The sequence below is a fragment of the Phocoena sinus genome, chromosome 17 (assembly GCF_008692025.1).
Source record: "Phocoena sinus isolate mPhoSin1 chromosome 17, mPhoSin1.pri, whole genome shotgun sequence".
Lineage (NCBI taxonomy): Eukaryota > Metazoa > Chordata > Mammalia > Artiodactyla > Phocoenidae > Phocoena > Phocoena sinus.
This window is the reverse complement of record NC_045779.1, coordinates 65,955,076-65,972,047: the sequence shown is the minus strand read 5'-3', so window position 1 is coordinate 65,972,047 and position 16,972 is coordinate 65,955,076.

The following is a 16,972-nucleotide window of genomic DNA, read 5'->3' as shown; positions in this document are numbered from 1 at the left end:
GCCCCTTCCAAGCACAAGTGAACCAGGAATTTTACTCCTGATCCTAGAAAGCCGAGTGCCAAATATCTGAAAATGAACACTCATGATTTTAGAATAACTGCTGCTGTTTATATGCATGTGTGCATATACATACAAATATAGTTTTACAAAGAAACAGGAGTCATGTCTTATTTGTCTTAAGAACCTAAACCTAGCACTGTACCCAGAACTAAATGACTGTTTGTATGTTCCACTGGCCTCTTATTATGCTTTGACTTCTGTGCTTTTATATAAGCTGTTCCTTGGACTTTGAGCTCTCATTATACTCTGCCTGCTTTCACCTGATTATGCCCGATTCATCTTTCAGACCTGTGATTATATGGGACCTCCTCCAGGAAGCCTTCATTGGAAATCCCTTATACACACACCACCATACTGTCCGTAGTACCTTGGTCTCTCCCTGTCACAGAGTCCTCCATCCTAGAATTTAACGCTTTACTTCAGTCTCCTATCATCTCACACTAGACTGAATGTTCCATGAGGGTATGGATCCTGTCTTATCCAATAACAAATAACCACTGCATCCCCAATGCTATTAGCCGCTCAAAAAATATCTTTGAAGGAATGGATCAACTTATGAATAGATGAAATCTCAACTGCTTCTATATTGTTTCAAGATGGTTTATTCTAGTTCTTTGATTCCTTGGCTGCCTCACAAGAGAGAAAGGAATCTATTTCCTTTATTCATCCTCATGTTTAATCCAGAATCACCATCCAGTTCACCTTCAGATATACTTCTCTCTGGCCAAAATTTTAATTCATCATTTTTGTTTTATTTCTAAGTTGTTAAAGCCCCCTTTGGTTAATAGAAGACATTTTCAGAGCTCTCCACTCTAAAGTTTATATAAACCCATTACACACACACACACACACACACACACACACACACACACGTATTGTACTTAGGGACTTGATTTCCCACATTTAGAATGGAAGATATGGCCATGGCTGCCTCTAGAGCTCCTACTGGCTCTGACCCTCTGATTTTATGACCATACAGTTGCTGCATTCCTATTTCTTCACCAGTGCTTTCTTTTTTAAACTTAAATTCCTGAAGCTCTGACCAGCTTAGCAGTTTCTAAGCAATCTTAAGAAGGATTAATCTTGTCTGGAAGAAGGTGATATGTTAGGTCATTACTCCCTTGGGATGGGCAGAAAACTTTTTCTTGTCATCAGCAATACTGTCTGAAATTCCACCATTCATTGATTCAGTTTTTCTGACATTTGTGTGCCAAATTCTATGCTAGATGTTTTCCCACAGGTGAGTCATAGGTGCTAAGGTAAACCTCTTCTCTTCCTCTCACAGGCCACTTGCCAGTGATGTAATCTCTGAATAAGACACGATGTAATCTTCTCTCTGCCTATGAAGTCTGTTTTACTACAACTCATTCTTCCTTGGGGAAGTTTTCTGTGACCCTTAAACTAAAGCATCTATTCCTGCAATCTGTTCCCACATCACACTGTGTTCCCCCCCCATATAATCCTCCTCATACCTGTTGTAACTACCTATTTACTGTCTGTGTTTCCCAACAGAGAGCAGGCTTCACTGAGAGCATGGTGTGTGACTCTTACCCAACCACTGTTTCCCGGTACCCAGTAAATTATTCAAGTGCTTTCTTAACAGGCACGTAATAAATAATTGTTCAATGTGTGAAAGAAAACTTTCTGGTTCTGTATGAGGTAACTAGGGGTAAATTCTACAATCAGTACTGGATTATCCAATTTTCAGGCTAAGCATGTGCTTAGGGCACACGGTGGCAGGTGGGGGAGGGAAGACAGTTAAAAAAGCATAAAAACTCCTTCGACAAACTTATTCAGAGATTTGGAATCAAACCATCCCATAAGTAGCTATTTTAATGTCAGGATACATAAACATTTTGTGTTACTTCAAAAAGGTAAAAGCCACTTTGTAGCCATTTTCTTTCTAGAGTAAGAAGGCTACCATTACCTTCATTAAAATTAAATGAATGGTCTCTGAAGTCTTGACTGAACTTATAACTCAAAGGTCTTAAGATATCCTTATCTAATCTTCTATTTGTACTCTTGCTACAACTTCCCAACTAAACAACTTCCCAACAACAAGCTAAATGTTTGAAGTGAAAAAGAGAGGCCAGCAGTTGTGTGCCTGATGAACATGTGGAGAAAGGAGGAAGCTGGATCTGGACTCTGTTAGTCCTGGCTGAGTACTGAGGCTGCTGCAGTGCTGTGTAAGGCGCTGCTGAGCAAACGTTCCAGTAAGTCTCATCTGTTACTTCATATGCGTAAACCTGAGTGCATTTAGCAGTTCCCAACTTTCAAATGTGTTCAAATCCAAAAGCACATTTCTTTGTCAGATTCTTTTAAGAATTTGAAGCCATTTTCCCACAGAAATAATATTGTGTTTGTAAGTTTTCCAGGCTAGTGCACCAAAACCCATTTTTTCCATAATTTAACTGAAATACATGTTCAATTACAAAAGTAGAAAACAATGCTGTAAAGGCATTGATTTCTTTTAAATGCCATAAAACATGTCTAAACATGAAGAGTAGAACAACAATACATTTAAAAGTCATGATAATTTTTCAGGCCTCAGGTTGGTTAAGATACAAAACTTAAAATAAGGAAAATAAACAGGAATTCAGTTTTATGTTGCCAATTAGTATTTGTAAAAGCAGCACATGGAACACACGACTACTTGTTTCCTAACATCCAGTCTCTCCCTCTTCATTTAGAAAAGGAAAGTAACACTCAATCTGTAGCTGGATACAAAGCCAACCGGAATAAAAAGCATATTCCACAGCCACCTGTGCTGCTAGGTATGACCATATGATTGATTCCACCAAAAGGGTGCACCTGAAAATGATGTTGTAACTTCCAAGTTATGCTTTTAAAGTCCCTTAGCCTCCTCAATTGACTGGCACACAGAAATACTGGGGGGCCATCCTAGACAGTACTATTGAAGGTGGTACCCTGGGGAATGATGAAGCACAAGACAGGTTTCTTAGACAGTCTTATGGAACGAGGCCTCCCCATCAGTTCTGAACCATCTACTTAGTGACTGCTATGTCAGAGAAAAATTCATTTCTAACTTGTTTATTTTTAATCTTTTTGTGATATATATATATATATATATATATATATATATATATATATACACCTATATAGTCCTAACTAATATGAACAAAGAATGATGATGTAGTGAGGAATCCTGTGGGGGTTCTGGAGGAAATATCTCAGAATTTCCAGGATGGGGCTAGTACAAAAAAAACTGTTCAAAACTCACAATTTTTTTCTTTGAAAAAACCTATTTTTTAATTTCATGAATATTTTCCAAAATAGGTCATAGGGATATGTTCTCCAGACCATATCCTACAGACTAAAACAAAATTTCTATTACAATTTCCCTCTTCCCTTCCTGCCTACATCTTTCTTCCTTCCTTCCTTCCTATCTTCCTTCCTTCCTTCATTATTTGAACGCCAAGATATACTAGGCATTAGGCTGAAAGTATAGCTATAAAGTTTAATAAGGCACAGTGTTTAGTCCTCAAGGAAGTTACAGATTCATAGGAGAGATAGAAAAAGAAAGGACTAATAGCCCTGCTGTGTGATAAATGCTATAATGCAGTTATTTCCAAAACTCTGGGGGAGCCCAGAAAGAAAAATGTCTTTTGAAAATTAGCAGAACCCTTGCCTCAAAAACTGAGAAAAGAGGTTTTGAAGAGTCACAGTTAAAGAGTATGGGTTTCTTTCTGAGTCGATGAAAATGTTCCAGAATTGATTTTGGTGATGGTTGTACAACTCTGGGAATATACTAAAAGCCACTGAATTGTACAGCTTTAAATGGGTGAATTGTATGGTATCTAAGTTCTATCTCAATAAAACTGCTAACAAAAAAAAAATACTGAGGAAAGATTCAGAGCTTCATCAGAAAGAACTTTTAGTTAGCCTGACTCTTCCAAAATGACTGGATACACGCACATGTATTCATTTGTACATATATGATTACAACAAAATAAGGCTAAAAAGGTTTTTATTTTAGATCCAAATTTGCTTGATGATAAGAGTCAGAAACTCAGGCACCTTCATAGACAGTCTGATTCAGAATGTTATGTTTAACATATTTAACAGAAGACATAGGGTAGAGTACGTGTATCTGTGCTCCTTGCCATGGAATATCAGTGGGTACTATATAATCAAAGTTTGAAAAGTCCTTAAAGTTAGTCTTGCACGTTTGACATTGTCATGAAGAAAATTTGTCCTATCTAAATCACTGACCCAGGAGAAGGATGACAATTTGTGGACCAGATGGGCCCAACCCAGAACAGATGATCCCCAGGTGAGAGCAGACTCACGTGTCAGCCCAGCTGAGACATGAGACCAGAGACTCTACGAGACAGGCTCAGTCTAGATCTGCTGACCCCCACCCAACTGACAGAAAACATGTAAGCTAAATAAATTCCATTGACAGGTGGTTGTTATGTCACAAAATTATAGACAGAGTTAAATGATATGAGGCCAAGTAGCACTTATGATCAGGCAAGGTGAGGACACTTTTGTGGTCCTTTACCACCACATTCTTTTTTCCTCTCTTAACTCAAGTGCTCCTGACCCACCAAGTATAACCTTGTCACTTCTGGGAGGCTCACTATTTAAGGTGCTACACGTACAATTGCTCTAAACTCTGAGACTGGAGGAACAGAGATAAATCAAAATCTTCCCATTGTAGCAGAGAAACTTCAAGTCATTTTCTCTCATTACCAAGCTGTTATCCCCAGCCTTTTGCTGCTAGTCAACATCCACATCCCAAAACCAGAGCTCTTACGTGTCACAGAACAAAATCAATAGAATTGATCCCAGGAAACAATAGAGGCCTTTGCCCACAAACTCATTTTTCTCTTTTTAAAACCCATACTTCATTTTCAAGTTCATGTGACTTATTCACTCAACATGAAACTTGTGCTCAAGTTGAAGTAGAGGGAGGTAGTTGCTGTACCATTTTTATTTTCCTTTATATGTGACTTTTACCTGTGCCCTCACTCCAGGGTTTTCTCCATAAGTACTGACATGGGATTTTATAGCTCATACTGCTCTTCAGGTTCTCCCAAGACTAAGAGAAGTTAGGACTTACCTTTTACAGAAATCACAGAATTGCAAATATTTGATTTGATTTTTGTAATTGTCTGTCTTACTAAACTGCATCTGAATTCACAATTTTAGGTTCCCAGTGTTTGTCACGATGTCAAACACATGCTCAGTAGACACTCATTATGTACCTGAAGACAAATCAAAATCTTTATAATTTATATTTTAGATTCAAGATCAGATATTCTCTAAGTGGTCCTGAAATTCAGACAATGAATGACAACTTCCAATACACACACACACACACACACACACACACACACACACACACAAAGAGACAGTGTAGAGGAGGTTTGTTTTTTTCTTTTCTTTTGCGATACGCGGGTCTCTCACTCACTGTTGTGGCCTCTCCCGTTACGGAGCACAGGCTCCGGACGCACAGGCTCAGCGGCCATGGCTCACAGGCCCAGCCGCTCCGCGGCATGTGGGATCTTCCCAGACAAGGGCACGAACCCGTGCCCCCTGCATCGGCAGGCAGACTCTCAACCACTGCGCCACCAGAGGAGCCCCAAGGAGGTTTTTTTTTAATTGTGGGCTTTGGAATTAGACAAACAAATTTGAATCCTGATTCTATTATTTTCTATTTGTCTTTCTGGCAAATTAGTTCAGCTATCTATGCTCCTATTTCCCCATCTGTAAAATGGAGATAAAAATCTCACAGAATTGTTGTAAAATTAAAATCACTTAGCATATTCCTCATGCACAGCAATGTAATACATGGTAATAAACTGAATGACTTTTAAAGACCTTCCAAATTATTTTTGGTATTTTTAAAAGAAATGGAAAAAAAACATACCAATTTTAAAGGAAGAGTGTATCAATTCAGAGATATTATTCCATTAGGCTTTAGAAACTTACTTTTGATGAATTAGTCACTCTGATCATATAACTATGGAAACAGCATACATGTGCCTGAATTAGAAGCTCCCAGCCCTGCTCTATGGGAACCATAGAGACTGGATTAATAATGGAGACTGGATTCATTCCCCGAAGTGCTCATGGGGAATAGAGGACTTGGAAAAGGTGCTGGATCTCCTGGTGCTAGGTCCACTTAACTCTCAGGGTGTTCTTTACATTTAATTAACATTTGTAAGTGTGGGGCTAGAGAATTAAGTACAAACTCCTAACCACATTGCAGCGGAGCAATCTGAATGTATTTCCCCACCTCAATCTGAATGTATTTCCCCAACTAAATTCAAAGCCTTGATGGTCCCATATGACTAAGGTTCAGGCCTTAATCATCTCTGAAACCCTAGAATGAACTTAGTACCTGGCATGTAGCCTGTGCTAACTGTTACTTGTCGATGGAATCAACGAATGCCTTTTACAATAGGCCCACAAAGGTCACAGTGGCAAACAGTGTCCTTTTTAGGTCAACAACAATAGCCTTCAACACTGAACAAAGCACCTCGCCCTGTATGGTGCTCTGACCTCATCTGTGCAGAGTCCAAATGGGACTGAAAGGCCCCCACACTGGGCCACACCGAATGACACCTGAGATTACCAAGGCTCAACCCATCAACTCTTTGGAAACAACTGCTGAAAACACTGTGTGAGCATGCTTACACACACACATTCACACACTCACTCACACACACTTTTCTCTCAGGAATAGTGAGCACCTTAACTAAATATTTGTCTAGGATTAGGAACAGACATTTAATTTCCCAAAGACGTACAGTATTAAAAGTATTCTGATCTGGTTCCAGGAACCATACATTTATGTAAAGTATTTAAATCGTGACTTTCTAAGGAATATTCCAGAAATGATAACTATATTTAAATAATGAACAGAATGATGGCATCCACCAGAGAGGCTTGACCGGTTCATGCTTGCCCATGAACTCCCGTTACATGGGGTTTATTCTAACTGTATAAAAATAAACAGATTCCCAATCCTTATCTCTTGAGATTGTCCAAATTCTGTCCCAGTAAGGCTATGCCCTGGGTTTCTCTATTTTTATAAGCTTCTAGGTGATTCCAGTTCCAGGCATGAGAGCCACTAACTTGATTCAACTCTAAGACCTTTCCACTCCTAATAGTCAGTCAATCAGCCAGGTGAGAAGGCTGTAACATCCATCACCCCACAGATCTTGAGGTGCTTCATGTGGCTACCTGGAAAGGTGTACCTGACTTCTTTAGCTCCCCATTAGATGTCCATCTGAAAGCTGTAAGCCAGGTATGAGAGGATACCCATCCCAGCCAGATATCAGCTCTTCAATCAAGAGTATATTTTTTACTGGGATCCCCTGCACAAACTTCAAAGATTTTCTCAGGGTCCATGTGTGAATCCAATGAGTCTAGATGTCAATCACCCTCCATGCTCTAAGTTTCTCTAGTCTCCAGAGCTAAGCCAATCACTCAGAGCCATCAGCTAATGTTAAAAGATTCTACCCCCTCTTCTCAGGTTCTCTCCTTGTTGAAACCCCAAACCCCATTTCATCTAGACCCGTGATCTGAACGTCCCCCCTTTGCAAAAATTCCAGAACCAAGAAATGAGATTGAAACTTTGTCACCTGGGTGTGTGTAAGGACTTGGGGTAAGTACAACTACAGGGTCAAACCAATCACCCTGTAATCTTCTTTAGCATCCCACATCAACATGAGTAGGTAATTATTTGTGCAACTTTTCTTTGACAGCACCTAACACTGCTGTAATTTGATAAACATCTGTGTAATTTCTTACCCAATGAGTCTCCGCCAAAAGATCAGTGTTATGATGACAGAGACTCTGACTTGTCTTGCTCACTCACATCTCCGGCACCTAGCACAGAGTCTGGCACACAGTGCTCAGTGAATTCTCACTCAATAATACAGAAAAATGCATCTTGTTGTTGCTGCATGGGATGTTAGTTTCCTGCCCCCTAGGAAAATTCTCTTTCAGAATCAATTTGTGAAGATTTATTGCTCATACCAGCCATAAGAATTCTGAGTTCCCTCGCCTGGGTTCTAAGAGGATTAAGCAACCATAAGATGCAAATACCTTGCCGTGTTTAAAGCCTCAAGCCAACAATCAACAGACATGGGCTATCTGTAGTAGTTGAGGAGAAGGGTGATGGACAACTCTACAAGACCTCTGTTCTGCTCCTCTGATCGCTACTGCACCGTAGACACTACAGGCAAGTGTGCAGTGCAGGTTAAATGCCCTGCTTCTGGCAGAGAAGAAGCATCCAAAGCCTGTATTCTGAAAGATATTGACTGGGACTTGAGGAATTAGGGGAGGAAGGGAAATAGAGGGGAAAGGATAAAAGGAGAGAAAAATCTTAAGGGAGAAAGAAAAGTGAGTCCAAGAGTGTTTAACCAATCAATCAAGGTATATTTTTATCCCGACTTACTCACAAAGCACTCCTTCTTCCAACAAACTAAAGCATCTTTCTTAAATCCTCACCTAATATTCGAGCAATATAGTGGGGATTAAATCAATTTTTCATATTTTACAGAGCCAAAGAAGCTAAGAAGGGTTTGTAAGAATCCAGAATGATTCAAAATCAGAGGTTTTAGAGCTGGGATGGGTCTTCCAGAAATCTTCTGGTTCAAATGCCTGACCTTGGATAATTTAATTTCCCCTGTTTCATAGATAACACAAGCTGGTTCTAGGCCTTGCTTCTGTTAGAAAGGTGTGAAGGGGCTCAAAACAGCATAACCTGGTCCACTAAACACAGTGCTTTGCAAAAATGTGCTCATGACTTGGACAAGCTAGGACCTTATCTAAGTGACCCAGTGATTCCCAGACTCCTCAGAACTTATTTCAAAAACTTAATAAGTGATTTCCATATGTCAGCTTCTGTTCAAAATCCTTTAATCCTCTCAACAACCTGGTGAGGTAAATACTATCAGTATTTAGATCTTACTAGTGAAAAAAAAAAAGTACAGAGAGGTCAAGTAACTTTTCTTGAAATTGCACAGCTAAAAGTATCTGAGCCAGAACTATGAACACAAATATAACACCCCCTAAACCTGGACTCTTAAATCTCTAGGCTACAGTGCCTATCACATTAATATTCTATCAATGTGTTCCTTTTAGGGAAGGAACTGCCTTCTTCCTTTTTTTCCTCTCAAAGAAAACTGTGTTCAGAAAGTCCTGATAATCCCATTACAACATCAACACCCCAGAGAAGGGTGAAAAATTGTGTGCACGCTGCATGTGCTACACATATTCTGATTTTATTAAAATAAAACGTTGAACTGCAAAAAAAAAAAAAATTGATTGCTAAGAAAGGTGACACCAGGCACAAGATCTGGCTCACCTCAGCTGCATTCTTCTAGTGAGTATGGCAGCCAAGAGGAAAAAACATGCCCAAATCATTACCCCAGAGATAGATGAGAAGTAGACACTAAGAATTATTTTATTCTGCTCTGGGGCCCATTTTATACTCACTCTTCATTTCTCCATGTTTTTGGGAGCCTGTGTTGCGATAGCTCTCTATCCCCAAACAGAAGTGTTCATTTTCCCCACTTATCTGAGGGGAGCGACAGGTCAAAATACATGATGTATTGAGAAATGACTGGGTCCTTCCACGGTTTACATGTTCTCAGAGTAACAGGTCCAGAGGACCCCTGATTCCTGCAAGTACCCGATTACAACACCTGTCCCAGTGTCTCCCAACAGCCTGAAGACTACCCTTCCCCACTAGACTGAAGCTCCATGAAGACAGAAGAGCACTTACTCTTTTCACAGTGGAGTCCCCGGTGCATAGCTCAGAGCCTTTCCTATCAGGTATTCTCAGTAAATATACAGTGGATATAAAATCTGCTTCCAGCCAGTGGTGCAACCAAGGGCAATTTTGCCTCCCAGGGGACATTTGACAATCTCTGGGGACATTTTTGGTCATCACAACTCGGGAGGAGGGTGGGAAGCAGTGATACTGTCATCTAGTAGATAGAGGCCAACGATGCTATTAAAAACCCTATGAGGCACAGGACAGCTGCCATAACAAAGAATTCCCTGAACAAAGTAACAGTCCTGCTGAGGGTGAGAAACTCTGTTCTAATCCAGTGTAGCCCTTTGATAAATGAAGAAAACTGAGAACTGAAGAGATGATATTTCTGACCCAATCTTGCTCATCAGAATGGTGGCAGAGTCAGACCTGGGACCTGACTCCCAGCCCAGGCTCCCTTCCTCACTGATTAATATTCCAGAAATTGGGACAGGTCTCTTCAGAGCACTCATGTGGTTTCTTAGGCCAAACAAGCTCATTCTAAAAAGAGAATCTTAGATTACAGCATGATTTCCTGCTGTCTATTTTTACTTAAAAAAAAAATCTACATAGCTTAGTGTATATAAATAAGGCAAATGTTGTATATATATATGTATCTTTAACTGCTTTTTTCTTCTTTAGTTTTCCACAGACTGATGAGACATTGCTTTTTTTATTACTCATTTTTCTAAAGATGGGTTAATTGCTGGTTAAATAGTGATAAATTAAGGACAAGGAAGTAACACTCTCTCGAGTCTCTCTTTCTCTCTCGCGCTCTCTCTCTCTCTCTCTCTCTCTCTCTCTCGTTATGTCTGTAAAGAGAGTCATCTGAAACAGATATGGGGAAAAAAGTTAAATCCACCAACTTTGAATAGTAGTTGCATTATTAATTTTTGTGTTTTTCAAACTCTAGGCAAGATGACCTCAGCTTGAAACCGCTGACCATCCTTCAAGATGACTTGTTTTCACAAGTGTTCACAGGCTCCAGGAGGCAAAGTGGAAGCCGAGGAGAAGCAAAATCTTTGGGTCTAGGCAGCTCTGCCACTTTCTTGGGCAAGTTAATTAGCCTCTCTGAAACTGAGTTTTCTCTTCAAAATGGAAAAGTTTTAAAGGAAAACAATTATAGGGATGTTAAAAAAAAATTAAAGATGAATTAAGTTCCTCCTGAGAAGAGTGAGCACACACTTGGTGAAGATAGTAGATGTCTGCTTTTTACTGTCGACAGAGCTTTTACTTTCGAAAGAAGACTAAAAATACCAGGGCAAGAATTAATAGCTAAAATATATTCCTCCCCCTCTTCTTCCTCTCCAGTCAGTAACCCCCAAATTCTTCAGGCACTACAACACGATGAATAGTTTGCTCTGGGATTTAACGTGGTGACTTATGTCTGCTACCAGCTCCACAGATCTCAGTAAGCACTGATTACCTAGTGTGCACTGGTTACTGCACTAGACATTCACAAGGATAGAGGAAGGGCAGACAGGAATGACTCTGATCCACACCCCTCCCTCAGGAAGCTTACAATTTAGTCAGGGGACAAGACAAGGGCACACACAATCCAAAACCGCATAGAATGGGGTGCATGCAAGGCTGAGACAAGATATTTATTCCATAGCTTCAAACATCAGATTCCACTTCTGGCTGGGCACATGTGGGGACATTAGACATCACCCTTCGAGGAGGAAAAGCTTTCAAGGAGAGCTTTCAGGGAGGAGCACATTTCAGCAGGAGAGAAGAGCCTGGTTACAGAAGGCAGAGAGCATCAGTACGTAAGAAGACTGGTTTTCCAGGAGGGCAGACTCTGCAAAGGGAGCTAATGGGAGCTGAAAATAAAAGGAAAACAGGCTTTGAAAAGGGAAATGTACCTTTTTTAAAATTTATTCCATATTATTTTATTTATCTCATAGGCAAATGGGAGCTGCTCAAGATTTTGGAGCAATGGTGGGATACACACTGAGAATGTGCTTTCAAGAAGGTTATTCAGCAGCTTTAGGAAGAACAGATGAGTTGACTGGTGCAGGGCAGGGAAGAGACTATAAAGATATCGTGAAGCTCTTCAACTGTGACCTGTTCATTTATTCCTTGGTTTGAATTAGAATTAGGGTCCTATGTTTGGAAGGAGTCTTAAAGGTCACTTGGTGTAACCTTGTACCTGGTGCAGGCGGTAATGGGAGGGTCAATGGGACACAGAATGATGCAGGGTGTTAGTGAACAGCTCAGCTCCATAGGAGACAGAGAAGTGCAGGGGAAAGACCTCCTGCCCAATGAGCAGAGCAACCTGGGGTAGGCTACTCTCTGAGTCTTGCTGTCCTTCCACGTGAATGCTAACCTTCAATGGACAGAGATGCAGTGATGCAAAATCATATATCCTACCCACTGTGGCCTAACACAGTAGACACATACATACTCTCCCTCTTGGTCTCAGCCAAAATCTTCCTCCCATTCACAGGACCTAATTTCATCTTCCAGAAGCACACAGGACACGTTTGCTACCAATTTCCTAAGACAAATATTAGAAGACAGAAACCATGTTGCCACAAATCTTCTCTTTCCTAAAAGAAGATTAAACATCGCCTTCCTCAGACAACATATCTTCCAAAGCACTTATCTTTGCAATCTTAATATATGCACTGTGATGAAGTCTAAATTGGTCTTTAATATAAAACCATATTCCTGTGTAGGGTGAGGGGTAGACTTTCTCTAATGCAGCCCCGATTATCTCACTCCTTCTAATGAGTGAATTTGCTTGGCTAAGAGGGAGAGATGGGGCTGTGTTGGTGATCTCTAGAGACTTCTGACCCCTTTTTCATTCCACCAGGCTCTAGTCTGACAACTTCTCAAATGTAGTCTAGGACAAGCCACTGGGAAAGTAAAAAAAAAATTGAGAACCACTGGTGTAAGACACATGGATCAGTGTTCTGGCTGACTACCCGAAATAAACTAAGACTAACACGATTAAAATAACTTCAACACTTCATGTTAAAGAGGCACGGATGAGCTCTCGTTAAGGCAGCGCATAAAAGAGCACTGAAGTTTTCAGTACAGTTAGTCTGGCCTGGGAATCCAAGTATAGCCCTGCACAGGAGGGAAGAAGTAAAATGGGTAGGAGTGACCCATGGTCCCATCAGTGTAGAGGACAGGCTGCTTCTGCTTTAAGGAACTAGAGCCTCTCTTCCAGTTGACCCCATGGCTCACAGCAAACACTCGGCAACATGCACAGACCCCTTGTTCTGGACCAGGCTCTGTATGAGGTCTTAAGGATGACAAGGTGATTAGCCCAGCACTGCTGCTCTCAAGCGGCTGGAAGTGTGGCTGAGGAGACTGATAGAGAACAAGAAAGATCATGGCAATATAATGTGCTAGATGAAACAAGGATAATCGAAACCTAGATTTTGCACTTCAGGTCTAAGCAGGGGGCCAGCATAGAAAAGACAGCTCAGTTTAATACAGCCATTAAGAGCTAGGATGGAGATTTATTCAAAGTGCCATCGGGGGCAGGGGTGGGAAGCAGAGTCGGGGAGCCTTCTCAAAGCTAAAATTTCACAAGGATTTCACCAGGCTGAAAGTTCAGGCAGGGAATTGCAGGCCGATGGAATAACATACATATCCAAAAGCTTACTGGCAGGAAAGCCCAAGGAATATCTAGAAAAGGGGCAAATGTACTTATGGGTTTTTCAATCCTTAAGTAATATGGAGTCAAAGAAAGGCTTTTAAGCATGGAAATTATACAGAACAGATTACAGTGGAATCCTCTGGTAACTGTGTAGAGAAGGAGTCAGAGGAAAGAGCCCAGAGGCAGGGAGAGCTGTTGGAAAACTCAGTCCAGGTCTTAGATGAGGCTGTGGATTAGGGCAGTGTCTTTAGGGATAGAGAAGAGACAGTGAGTTTGGTAAACATTTTGGACAAAGAGCTAAATTGAGAGGTATCACATCCCTGCATAAATATTTGAACATGGTGCTGTGCTATAATTGGGGGCCCAACAATTAAAGGACAGGTCCTGATATCCCCAGTACAAACACAGGAGAACCAGCGTGAAGTAGGGCCACTTTATTTAGGCACTTGTGCTCTGCAAAGATGCCAGGACAGAATTAAATACTTTATTTCACTAAGTATTTATTAAGCACCTCACCTCACCAAATTCCCATTTATTTCCAGGCACTGTATTATGCTCCCTACATATATAATCTCATTTACTATTTTTAAAAAAATGTTTAAAGGTAAATTTTATTATTTTACATATTTTTAAATAATAAAACCAAGTTTGAATAAGTTGAAGTACCTTGTCCAAAGTCACAGTTAATAAACTGCTGGCTTACAAATAGAGGGGAACAAAGCAAGAAAATATTTCAACAAATATTAAATTGAATTTAAAATGTCTATATTCCGACAGCTTCTGTGGCCCAGTCTCTGACCATTAAATAAAGCCCCAAAGGAAACAGTTTCTCTCATACATTGCTGGTGGAAATGCAAACTGGTGTGCTGCATCTAGAAGGGAATTTGGAGATACTTAACAAAATTTCATACGCACCAACCTTTTGACTCAGCAATCTCACTTCTAAGAATTTATCCAGGAGCTACACCTCCAACAGTATGAAAATATACATGCACATGTTTCTTTATTGCAGAATTGATTGCATATGCAAAATCTCGGAAACAACATAAATGTCCATGCATTGGAGAGTTACTGAATAAACTATAGTCCATCCATACATTGGATAATAGGCAGCCATTAAAAACAAGAGAGAGAGAGGAGATGATTTCCCCGAACTATTATGCGATGACTTTAAGGACCTTTGGTTTTTTTTTTTTTTGCGGTACGCGGGCCTCTCACTGTTGTGGCCTCTCCCGCTGTGGAGCACAGGCCCCAGATGCGCAGGCCCAGCGGCCATGGCTCACGGGCCCAGTCACTCCGCGGTATGTGGCATCCTCCCAGACCGGGGCACGAACCCGCGTCCCCTGCATTGGTAGGCGGACTCTCAACCACTGCGCCACCAGGGAAGCCCTAAGGATCTATTTTTAAGTGAAAAAATAGAAGTATAAAATGTCTTCTATAGAGCATGTTATAGCATGAATCCTGTTAGGTCATTTTAGCCAGACCCCTTTCCATACCTCTAATGTTTTCTCTTAGTAATTTTTTCATCCACTGCCCCTCACCTTCCTCCTTGGCTATAAATTCCCATTGGTCCGGGCTGTATACAGAGTTGAGCCCAATCTCATGGCTCTATTGTAAAATCCCATTGCAGTGGTCCCTCTACCTACCATGTTGGTCCTGAATAAAATTTTCCTTACCATCTTTAACATATGTCTTTGAATATTTTTTTCTTTAACATTAGTAAATTTGTTTTTGATGCAGGAGTATGAGTTAGAAATTCTGAAACTACTTTACGCATATACTTGGATTGAGTAAGTAAGTGAATATATGGTGAAAAATGAAGGCCAGGTTTCTCCCTGTCAGAGAAAGGAGCTATAAATAAGGAAAGGAAGGTGACAATAAATCCAGTGATACTGGATTAGGATCAGAGATATTTGTATGAACTCAGTGTTTTAATATATGTGTGTGCATAGATAGACAGGTAGATACAGAAATAAATATATATGCATATTTTACATTAGTAAGTAAATATACACAAATTTCATAGGTATCTTTCGAGAAGTCTTAGAAGCAATAACATCTCAGTAGCAATAAGCATATCTAGTGCCCACAGTTTGGTTTCTAAATTTCATTATGTGATAAAAGGAAACAGAGATCCTTGAAAAAGTAGGAGATTGGAGGGCAGGTGCATTAAAAAAATATGAGCCTGGAATATATATGGCACCAAAAAACAAGGAAATGTTCAATAAATGATGTAGACATGTTGAAAAGACACAGGGACCAACTTGAATAAGCTCCCACTGACTAAATCTGGGACAATTTGAGCAACAAAATAAATAAAATAGTAATATATTATAACCCATAGACTAAAATAAATATCCATGTGTCCATACTAATAAAAAATATAACTGAATAATAAATAAATGGGGATGAAGGGACTGCTCTTTCTTACAGTGGAATTCAACTAATAATTTTATAAGGAATGATGAAAATTAAAAATGACCCTTAGTAAACACCACAGTGAATATTGTTGCTGGGAAGTATCATTGAAGTATGCTAAAGTTAATGGGCAAAAGTGCAATGAGAAACAGGACATTTGCATAGTCTCAAAGTATCTCCCCACAAGATATTTATTAATTACAAAGATGAAAACACATTTACAATGGAGAATTCTGGCATACAGCACCTTAACCAAGTTATCAAAATCGATATTATCAGTAATGACACAAACTGAACTCATGCACCTTCTGATATAATGCACAAAGAAGGATAAAGGTCGTAACATCACTTCAGTGGCGATCTTGCCAAAAATACTTAACTCATCTAATCAGACAAACCCAGATCAGACTGAGGGCATTCTACAAAAGAACGACTAGGTTGTACCCTTCAAAAGTGTCAAAATCATCGAAAAAGAAGGGAGGAAGGGAGGGAGGAAAGGAGGGGGGAGGGAGGGAGGAAGAAAGGAAGAAAGACCAAGGATTTCACAGATTGGAGAGACTAAAAAGACCTGATAACTAAGTCAATGAAGGATTCTAGATTGGATCCTGGACCAGAAAAAGGACTGATCCAGTCCAGTGGAACAACTGGGAAAATTCAAATATAGTCTATAATAGTAACTGTATCAATGTTAATTTCCTGATTTTAATCATTGTAATATGTAAGATGTCAACATTAGTAGACACTAGTTGAAGGTATGTGGAAATTGTGTACTATTTTTCAAGTTTCTGTAAGCCCGAAATTATTTCAAAGTAAGAAGTGAAATACATACATATGTAAAACCCCAAAATGGTACTAAGGTACTATTACAAGGTACTAAGTTAATCAGGCTCTTCTCCCTTGCTACTCAGCTCTTAGCTCTTTGTTTTGCATATTGACAGTATCACTGACATTTTTTTCTTTTCTTCTCACCTGGATTCTCTAGCAAAGGGGAGCCCAGGAACTGGCCCAAAACACAAGGATCCTTCCCCTTTCTTCTCATTTCCTCATTCCTGTCTCTCAGTTCCATATAGAAAAAAATCCATGGG